This window comes from Nicotiana sylvestris, chromosome 5 (assembly GCF_000393655.2).
Source record: "Nicotiana sylvestris chromosome 5, ASM39365v2, whole genome shotgun sequence".
In the NCBI taxonomy this organism is placed as follows: Eukaryota; Viridiplantae; Streptophyta; class Magnoliopsida; order Solanales; family Solanaceae; genus Nicotiana; species Nicotiana sylvestris.
In genome coordinates, this window is record NC_091061.1 from 5788153 (window position 1) to 5797113 (window position 8961).

Genomic DNA, 8961 nt, shown 5'->3' on the forward strand with positions numbered 1-8961 from the left:
ATCTCAGGTGACATTAAAGACAACACCAGCTTACTCTAACCATCTGAATCCTTTTCTGCTCATCCGAGCTTTGTGACATTCTTGTCAACACCGAACCACAACCTTGATCCTTGACTTTCAAATTTCATGCCGCTCACCGCACCTATCTTAGCAATATGCAAGAACCTAAGAATTTTATCATAACTCTTGAACCACTAATAAGATTTACACTTCATTTTGTATAAACCTTTCACTTTACTCGTTTCAGGAGAATCATTGCACACGCGGCTGAATTTTCATAACCACAAAAAATATGATCCTCAAGTAGTGGTCTAAACCACTATAACTCTTTCGGGATCCGCCTACACATAACATGCCATAATACTCGAATGCATCCAAATACAATCAATTACAGCGACCGGCAAGCCTCGTGCGTACCTCCACAAATAACATGCATGACTCCACGTGCTGAAGGAACTGATCATTGCCATCATCATGCCAATTCAACCATTACTAGCCGACCCATCTTCTCCCAATTCATTCTTATCTTGCCCTAGAAATAATAGTAGCTCCATCCAAACATAAAGAACTTAATCCGTACTCGTCCTGAGTGACCCATTTCACAAGACCACATTGTCTCAAAACTCACGAATCATTTCATACCTTCCTTGTGCGCACATTCGCATATTCAACTGGTACACCCATTCTGATAATTCTTCGATGAATCCAAACTTATTTCCTCTCATTCCTCTCATACTACACCACAGACCGGAGATAATGCAGAACACTCCAAGCTTCTTTATCATAATCCGCTACAAAAGCTCGATACTAAACCATACTATGGACTCGAAATCCTTAGGCACTATATTTTAACCTTTGAATCCACTAGGACCGTTGCTGAGAGTCGCCCACTTTGACTTGGTCCCAAATATAATCAACTCCAAGGCTCTGCTAGCGCATGAACACCCTCTCAAAGAAGCACGCAGCTATCTCACCTTCCTTGTAACTCACCTCTACACGAAGTATAAATCCTCAGTCTTTCCAAAGCCGGAACATGAATCGATAAGGCCAATTATAGCACACATCCCTTAGATCCTTTGCTCAAATTATCACTGATGTTCTCTTTCCTTAGTCATAATAACCCACCGATATGCCGATAACCAGAACTTCACAAGTAGGCAACCATGCAATCCAATTCATAGGCTGTGAGGCTATCCTACTTAGCTTGAAGCTACTATTGCATAAACCTGGAACCTACGAAGATTCTTTCTTCATCGTTAACATGATCTTGCACAATCAACCCGCCAATTCTCTTGAAATCTTTCTGTTAGCGTTTCATGAACACTCTGAATCCCTAGCCACATTTACATATTCAACCTCTTACCGGATAGCCAGTAAGAATCTTTGTAGAAGCTGCATCAACACCACGCGTCCACTAATCTTCTCATAAGAGATAATCCACCGGTGGAACTACCTGCCGACCTCTTCCAACGACGCTGCGCTGAGTACAATTACTTACAAGAATGGTAACCCATCCTGAGCTCGTGCTCATTCATCAGATATACAAGTCCGTTCACTTCTCATGGACATCAACTAAAGGTGCGACAATACATTCCAATCCAAGGTCACTTGTATCCTTCTTCATATCAAGCAACTCCTTCCTGTTGTATCCAATCTCCTGCTGTATAATAGCCAATATTTCAAATTAAGTCTGTAGACCCAGTCACCGTCCACCATAAATCCCAAATCACTCTAAACTTTTCTCAAGGCGTGTAGTTATCCTACCACTGAACCCATATGCTACCATGCCACTCTCTCACTTTGGTCAAACTCACTCCTTTAAATAACTACTCGACTCTTGTTTCTCATACTTGGCTTTCTAGAAGTTTATCCACCGTAAGACACCTCCCACATGTCCTTCCTCATCCTTTGTTGCCCAGCTGTTGCCTTAAGTCAAAATCCCTCTCTATAACATCTGAATCAATGAATTGCTACCAACCTTAAACCCCTTCGAAGATCATCTTTCTCGAGTCATCAACACCTAGAACACCGATTCAATCTTGAACCACCGCACACCACCATTTCTGATAGGCACTTTCCGGCACTATTTCGCACTTCCCTGCCCTAAGGGAGATTTGACGAAGACCGCAACACCGACGAACTTAACACATTCTATCAAGGTCGACGACACCACAATACTGATGAAAATTCTGCCATGCTCGAAAATACCAAGTCTCGTTACTCTACCAACCCAAATCTGAGCATTCGCAGTCCGATTGCCTTTCCTCTGCCGAAAATAAAATTCTAAATCTCTTAATCTTGCATTGAGTAAACATCCTTCCAAGTCATTCACTGTTGCAATGCATAGACAAGCATCCTACCATTACACCAATACTTTGTGATAGCCATACACGAATCATCATAACAATCAATGCCAAATCTCAAAACCTTAGGTAATACTAATACTGAGCTGAAATGACAGAACAACCTTCCGCAAGGCGACGACAATATCTCAATCAAACACGCATGGAGAAACATCCTGCACCATATCTGTAGTACTATTACAATTCCTCAATTCCCGATTTATAATAAGTGCGTCACATCGCATAAGATTGAGTAGGAAAGAAACAAAGGCATAAGCCTCAAAGGAATCAAACCGCACGATGAGGAATTAAGAAGGAAAATTCTCCTAACAGCCTTATATCCTCTCGAAGATAAGTACAAACGTCTCCGTACCGATCCACAAGACTCTACTAGGCTTGATCATGACTCGTGAGATCTAAGTGAACCTAGGGCTGTGATATCATGTTGACACGACCTAAAAATCTGTTAAAGGTCGTGATGGCGCCGGACACCACTATCAGGAAAGCCAACACTAAATAGTTAAAATTCTCATTTTAATATTTTTGAAATCATAAATTTCCTTCAATTTAACTAGTAAAAGATGAACGTTAAGTGCATGAGTATTTACTAGAAAATAAAATAAAATACAGCAACTGTCCAGAATACAAATTTGGACAGAAAAGAAAATGCAAATACTCTGAAGGAGACTCTGTTAGTTGCAGGTCGTAATATGGAATGCAACCCACCTAAGTCCCCATGTCAACCATGCCGTTGTGCCGACTAGGCCACTAGCCATACATGTGTCTATACAATAAAATGTATAGCAAGTGTAGTATGAGTATGAAAACAATGCATACCCAGTAAGTATCCAGTCTAATCTCGAAGAAGTAGTGACGAGAGGTCGACTCTGACACTTACTATGGCCAACAATAATATGTCGATAATATGATTAATCATGGATTTTATAAGACGACTGTAAACTCAATAACATGAAGCATGTAAATAATTCTTTTGTTAATAGGAGATTTTCAAATTTATTTTCATCTTTTAACAATTTATATCTCCGGCCAAGGAGGCTACATCAATTATCAATAATTCCAAAACAATCAATTAAGTCATGAGCAGATCATGCCGAGGTCGCATGGTCCGATCCAAATAATATTTAAACTGTGCACTGTCGGAGGGTCGAACGACGCGAACCATAGATGCATCTAATCTGCCGAGGCGTTCGGCCCGTTCCATAAAAAGGAAAACACAATCAAACAGTCAATCAAGAATTCATCAAGGAGCAATTATCCAAGAAAACATAAAACCCCTTTTACCAGTCAAAAAAAACGAAGTTTAACCTTTTAGAAATTCATTTATCAAGTTCGGTATGATTAAAGCAATTTAAATTGACAATAGGATTATAGATATCGGCAGTATAGCATGCTTTTGGGTCCTAGACTACCCGAACTTAAGAATAATAGTAGCTACGCACGAACATTCATCACCTCGTGCGTACGTAGCCCCCACAAATAGAAACACATATTGAATTATTTTACCTATGGGGTTAATTCCCTCTTACAAGGTTAGAAAAGAGACTTATCTCGCTACGAAGTTCCATAGCCGACTCCCAAGCCTTTCACAATTCAAACTGATGCCCAACGCTCCAAAACTAGTCAATTAATGTGCAAACCCATAAAAATATACTCTAATACTCCCAAAAATTTGATTTAAATAATTTTCCAACTCCGCTCGAAAAGTTGATAAAAATCACCTTCGGGCGCACGTGCCCGGATTCCGAAATTTTTCAAAAATAGACTTTAACCATAACCTCACGAACTCAAATATATAATTTATTCTCAATTCCATACCCAAATTCGTGGTCAAAATCCAAAAATACTAAATTCTGGATTTGTCTTCAAACCCCCAAATTCTACTAATTTTCGTGCTTGAATCCATATAAAATCCTTGTATTTAACTCACAATAGGTGGGCATAACTTACCTCATGCTTGATGATGAAATCCCTTCTTCAAAAGCTCCAAAAATCGCCCAAGAACCGAGCTCCAACAATCCCAAATGAAAATGACGAAATGGCCAAGTTCGATCCCTTATGTTTTGCCCAGCTCTCACTTCTGCGGATCACTTGACCGCATATGCGATCCCGCTTCTGCGATTTTGTCATCGCTTCTGCGACCCAGGACTCAAGTCCATTTCCGCATTTGCGGTGTCCCCAACACAGATGCGCACCCACATATGCGGATAATTTCTGCACCTGCACCCCCCAGGCTTCCTTTCTCATTCTCGCACCTGCGACGCCTCACCGCATCTGCGACCTCGCAGGTGCGGACAACCCTTTGCCCCTGCGGTCCCTGCCCTTCTTCGCCCAAACCGCACCTGCGACCATTTCCTCGCCCTTGCGGTCAAACTTGCGCAGGTGCGATTACACATGATGCACTTCAGCCATTCCTTAAGTTTTCACTTGATCCGTTAACCATCCGAAACCACCCTGAGGCCCTCCGGACCTCAACCAATTATACCAACACGTCCCAAAACACATTACGAACTTAGTCGAGCTTTCAAATCACATCAAACAACATCTAAATCACGAATCACAACCCCGATTCAAGCTTAATGAACTTTAGAACTTCAAACTTCCATATTCGATGACGAAACCTATCAAATCACGTTCGATTGACCTCAAATTTTGCACACAAGTCACATTCGACAATACGGACCTACTCCATCTTCCAAAATCGGAATCCGACCCTGATATCAAAAAGTCCACCTCTGGCCAAACTTCTCAAAAACCTTCAAATTTCTAACTTTCGCCAAATGATCCCAAAATGACCTCCGGATCCACTTTCAGTTGCGCTCCCAACACCGAAATCCTAAACATATATCGATAACATTGAAATGCACTTCAACCCAAATTTATGAAATTCTTCCAAAATGCTAACTTCTACAATAGGTGTTGAAACGCTCCCGGATCATCCAAATCCCGATCCAGACATACGCTCAAGTCCAAAATCATCATATGAACATGTTGGAACCTTCAAATCCCGATTCCGAGGTTGTTTACTCAATAATCCAACCTTAGTAAATTTTTCCAACTTAAAGCTTCCGAAATGAGAATTTTCTTTCCAAATTAACTCCGAACTTTCCGAAATTCAATTCCGACCACACATACAAGTCATAATACCTGAAGTGAAGTTGCTCATTGCCTCAAATCGTCGAACTCCGTGCGAGAGCTCAAAACAATCGGTCGGGTCGTTACAGAATCAATCCCAAGTTTCTCATGCAGGAAACCACTCAACAAACCAACTCAACTAATTCATGCGGGCTTATAATTAGAGATACTATTGTTTATAAAAATAGGAAATCTTCTTCTATTTTTTATCAATATGGGACAAATAAAAGAACAAATTTGTGGGAATTAATAGTACTACGTACATTGCAACGTGGCAACTCGAAAAATTCTCATCACAAACCTCTGGTTCGAGGACTCAAGGGTCAAGGGTCATGTCTAATTAACTATTTGTCAGTTTATGTACAAACTCAAGTATTGGGACTTGAATAATTTGCCCCTTATTTCTGCAACTAAAGAAGGCAAAAGCAAAAACAATTCTGCAATTTTCGTTCACAGGAATTAAAGTCCATATGTAAGACCATATACACCACGTTGGCTAAATCACCTTCCCCCTCTGCCAAAACCATTTACACTGATGTCATATTTCACACGTGTGTGACTTGGGAAGAAAGCAACAATACTAAGAGGCCGCTTGGCCATAATTTTTTTTAATTTTTTTTTAAAAAAATTATTTTTTTTCGAAATCAGTGTTTGACTAGAAAATTTTAAACTTTCACTTGAAAATGAATTTTGGAATTTTTCGAAAATTTTAAAAACTCCAAAAAATTATTTTTTAAAATTTTCACTGAGATCACTCACAAAAATTCAAAAATAGCCCAAAATTATATTTATGTTCAAATACAATTCTAATTTTCAAATACCATTTTCACTTGAAAAAAAATTCACTTTTTTCTAAAATTTTACAATTCTTATATCCAAACGTCCACTAAGTAATCTTGTGATTACATCACATAGTGTTTTGATTAAAACTTATGAGAATTAAGCGAATATCTTTCTCTTTACTTACATAATTTCGGAAGAGTTTAGTTAATAGGATTTACTCAGAGAAAGAATTCAAGTGAAATTACTTTTGAGTTTAAAGAAAACGTCTCCAACTAATACTTAGGAAAATCCACTCTTCTTTTTTGTGTTCAATTAGGGATACATGATTTAATGTGTTTTTATAAATAAATTTATATTACACATATATCAAAAGTACTGTGTTCAGACAAATTCGACGACACAACAACTCCATCTGCCCTCGATGGCAAGTAGGGGTGTACAAACCGAACCGGAAAATTACATCAAACCGAAAAGTCAAACCAAACCGATTAAAAAACCCGACTAGGTTTGATTTGATTTGGTTTGGCATTGAGTAAAAAACCCGAACCAAACCGACATATCAATATATAATTTTTATATGTACTTTTAAGATTTTATATAGAATTTTCTTTAAAAAATATCTAGAAATATTTGGGATTATCTTGCGGAATATAATATTTAATAGTATATGAAGCGCTTCATATTTATTAACCTTAAATAATGGGTTATATGATCACTTTCTCATCAGGTGTTACTGAAATGCGTCAATCTCTTTGTTCTTCCATATTCATATCATACGTTAAGATCTATTAAATTGTTATATCTTTTTCGAATGTGAAGTGATTATTATTATTTAGGTATCATATTGATTTTTATGTTTAATTACTAAATTCGGTTAACCTTGAAAGTGTACATCAACAAAATATTATTGTCAGACGACTAAAAAATTAACTATTATGTGTTACTAAGAAAATTCCCTCATAAGAATATTTTAATAGATAATATGTTTGTCAACTTTTTATATTTTTATTAAACATATATTTACTTATCAATAATTTAACAAATTAAGATTGAAATAATATTAAAGTAAAAAAATCCGGAAAACCCAAAAAATCCGACAAAACCAAACCGATATAGTTAGTTTGGTTCGATTTTGATAAAAACAGAACCAACTCGGTCCATGTACACCCCTAATGGCAAGTATTGTCTGTTTTGGCCAAACAAATCAAAACCAAACCAACCCGATTCATGTACACCCTTAATGGCAAGTATTATCTGTTTTAGCCAAACAAATTTTAGAGATTTATCCTTTAGGATATACTATCATCGAGCCTAAAAATGTGGCACATGTAAACTTATGTTACGTCTTATAAATTCTTCATCCACTCCCTCCTATTTTGGTATGAAATTTGTCTAAGGTTTTATGTGCCCCTTGTTTAAAAGTTTATTAGTCCTCTTTGATCTGATCTTGTCAACTCGCCTCCTTTATGGGTGTCACTATTTCTATGTCTTTTGAGCAAAGTATGAAGTTAAAAGTTAGAAATAATTTTGAGAAGAGAATACAAACAAAAGTGAGAAAAATATTCAAAAAATAATTCCTACAGTACCATATTATAAATAGAATATATTCGATTAGTGAAAGGAGAATTTTAGCGTAACTCATAAAGTTATTGTTATGTGATCAGTAGATTTCAAATTTAAGCCGTAAAAATAATTTTTTGTAAAAATACCGGATAAAATAACATACAATATATTTTTATGATCCAATTCTTTTTCGAAATTCGTATATAACAGGAGTTGAAATTTTGTAATAATATATTCGATTATTATGAAATCAATGAGCTTCAAATTTCCGAAAGGTCAAGAATTTTGTCTTTGGAAATTTTGTACACTGCATTTGAATGGGAGGTGGGTTTTAAGGATTACAACCAAATGAGTGGCTAAAGCCCACGTTGACACATATGATAATTCACGTGCCAAATTACACCCAATTTCGTCACTTTGTGTTGACCAAATAAGCAAAAGAATCCTATCCATTTTCTCTACTTAGAGAGTGTTTGGCTAAACTTATAAGTTGGTTAAATTGGCTTATAAACACTTTTTGGCTTATTTACGCATTTGCTAAAATTAAAAGTATTTATAATTTAAGTGCTTATAAGCCAAAAATTATAAGTTGGTCTCCCCCAATTTATTAAATTTCAGCTTATAAGCACTTTAGGTTTGACCAAAATATTTACTATTCTATCCCTAAAATACTTCTTTTTAAACAAAACTCTTCGTATACCCAGTTCTTCAGCTGCTTATTATTAATTTCAGCACTTTTATCCAAACACGTAACTGCTTATTTTTTAAATCAGTTTCAGCACTTAAAAGTGTTTTTCAGCACCTAATGCTTATCAGCTATTCTAAATCAGCTAAGCCAAATGGGCTCTTAGTATTTAATATTTGTTCATCGAGCTGTCCTTCCTAGAATCTTTTATAATTGTTAGAATTATTAGGTACTTCCTTCTGTCCAAAATAATAATTTTTTAATTTTTTTATGGTCTAATAAGTAATTTTTTCAGATTTTAAGAATGAATTAATTATTTTTTTCCTACATTGCTCTTGGAGTATGTGTTAGGAGCGTTTATATAAAAAGATAGTAAAAGTTAATATGATAAATTTTATTGCTAATTAATGTTAAAAGGTGGATTTCTTAATCTGT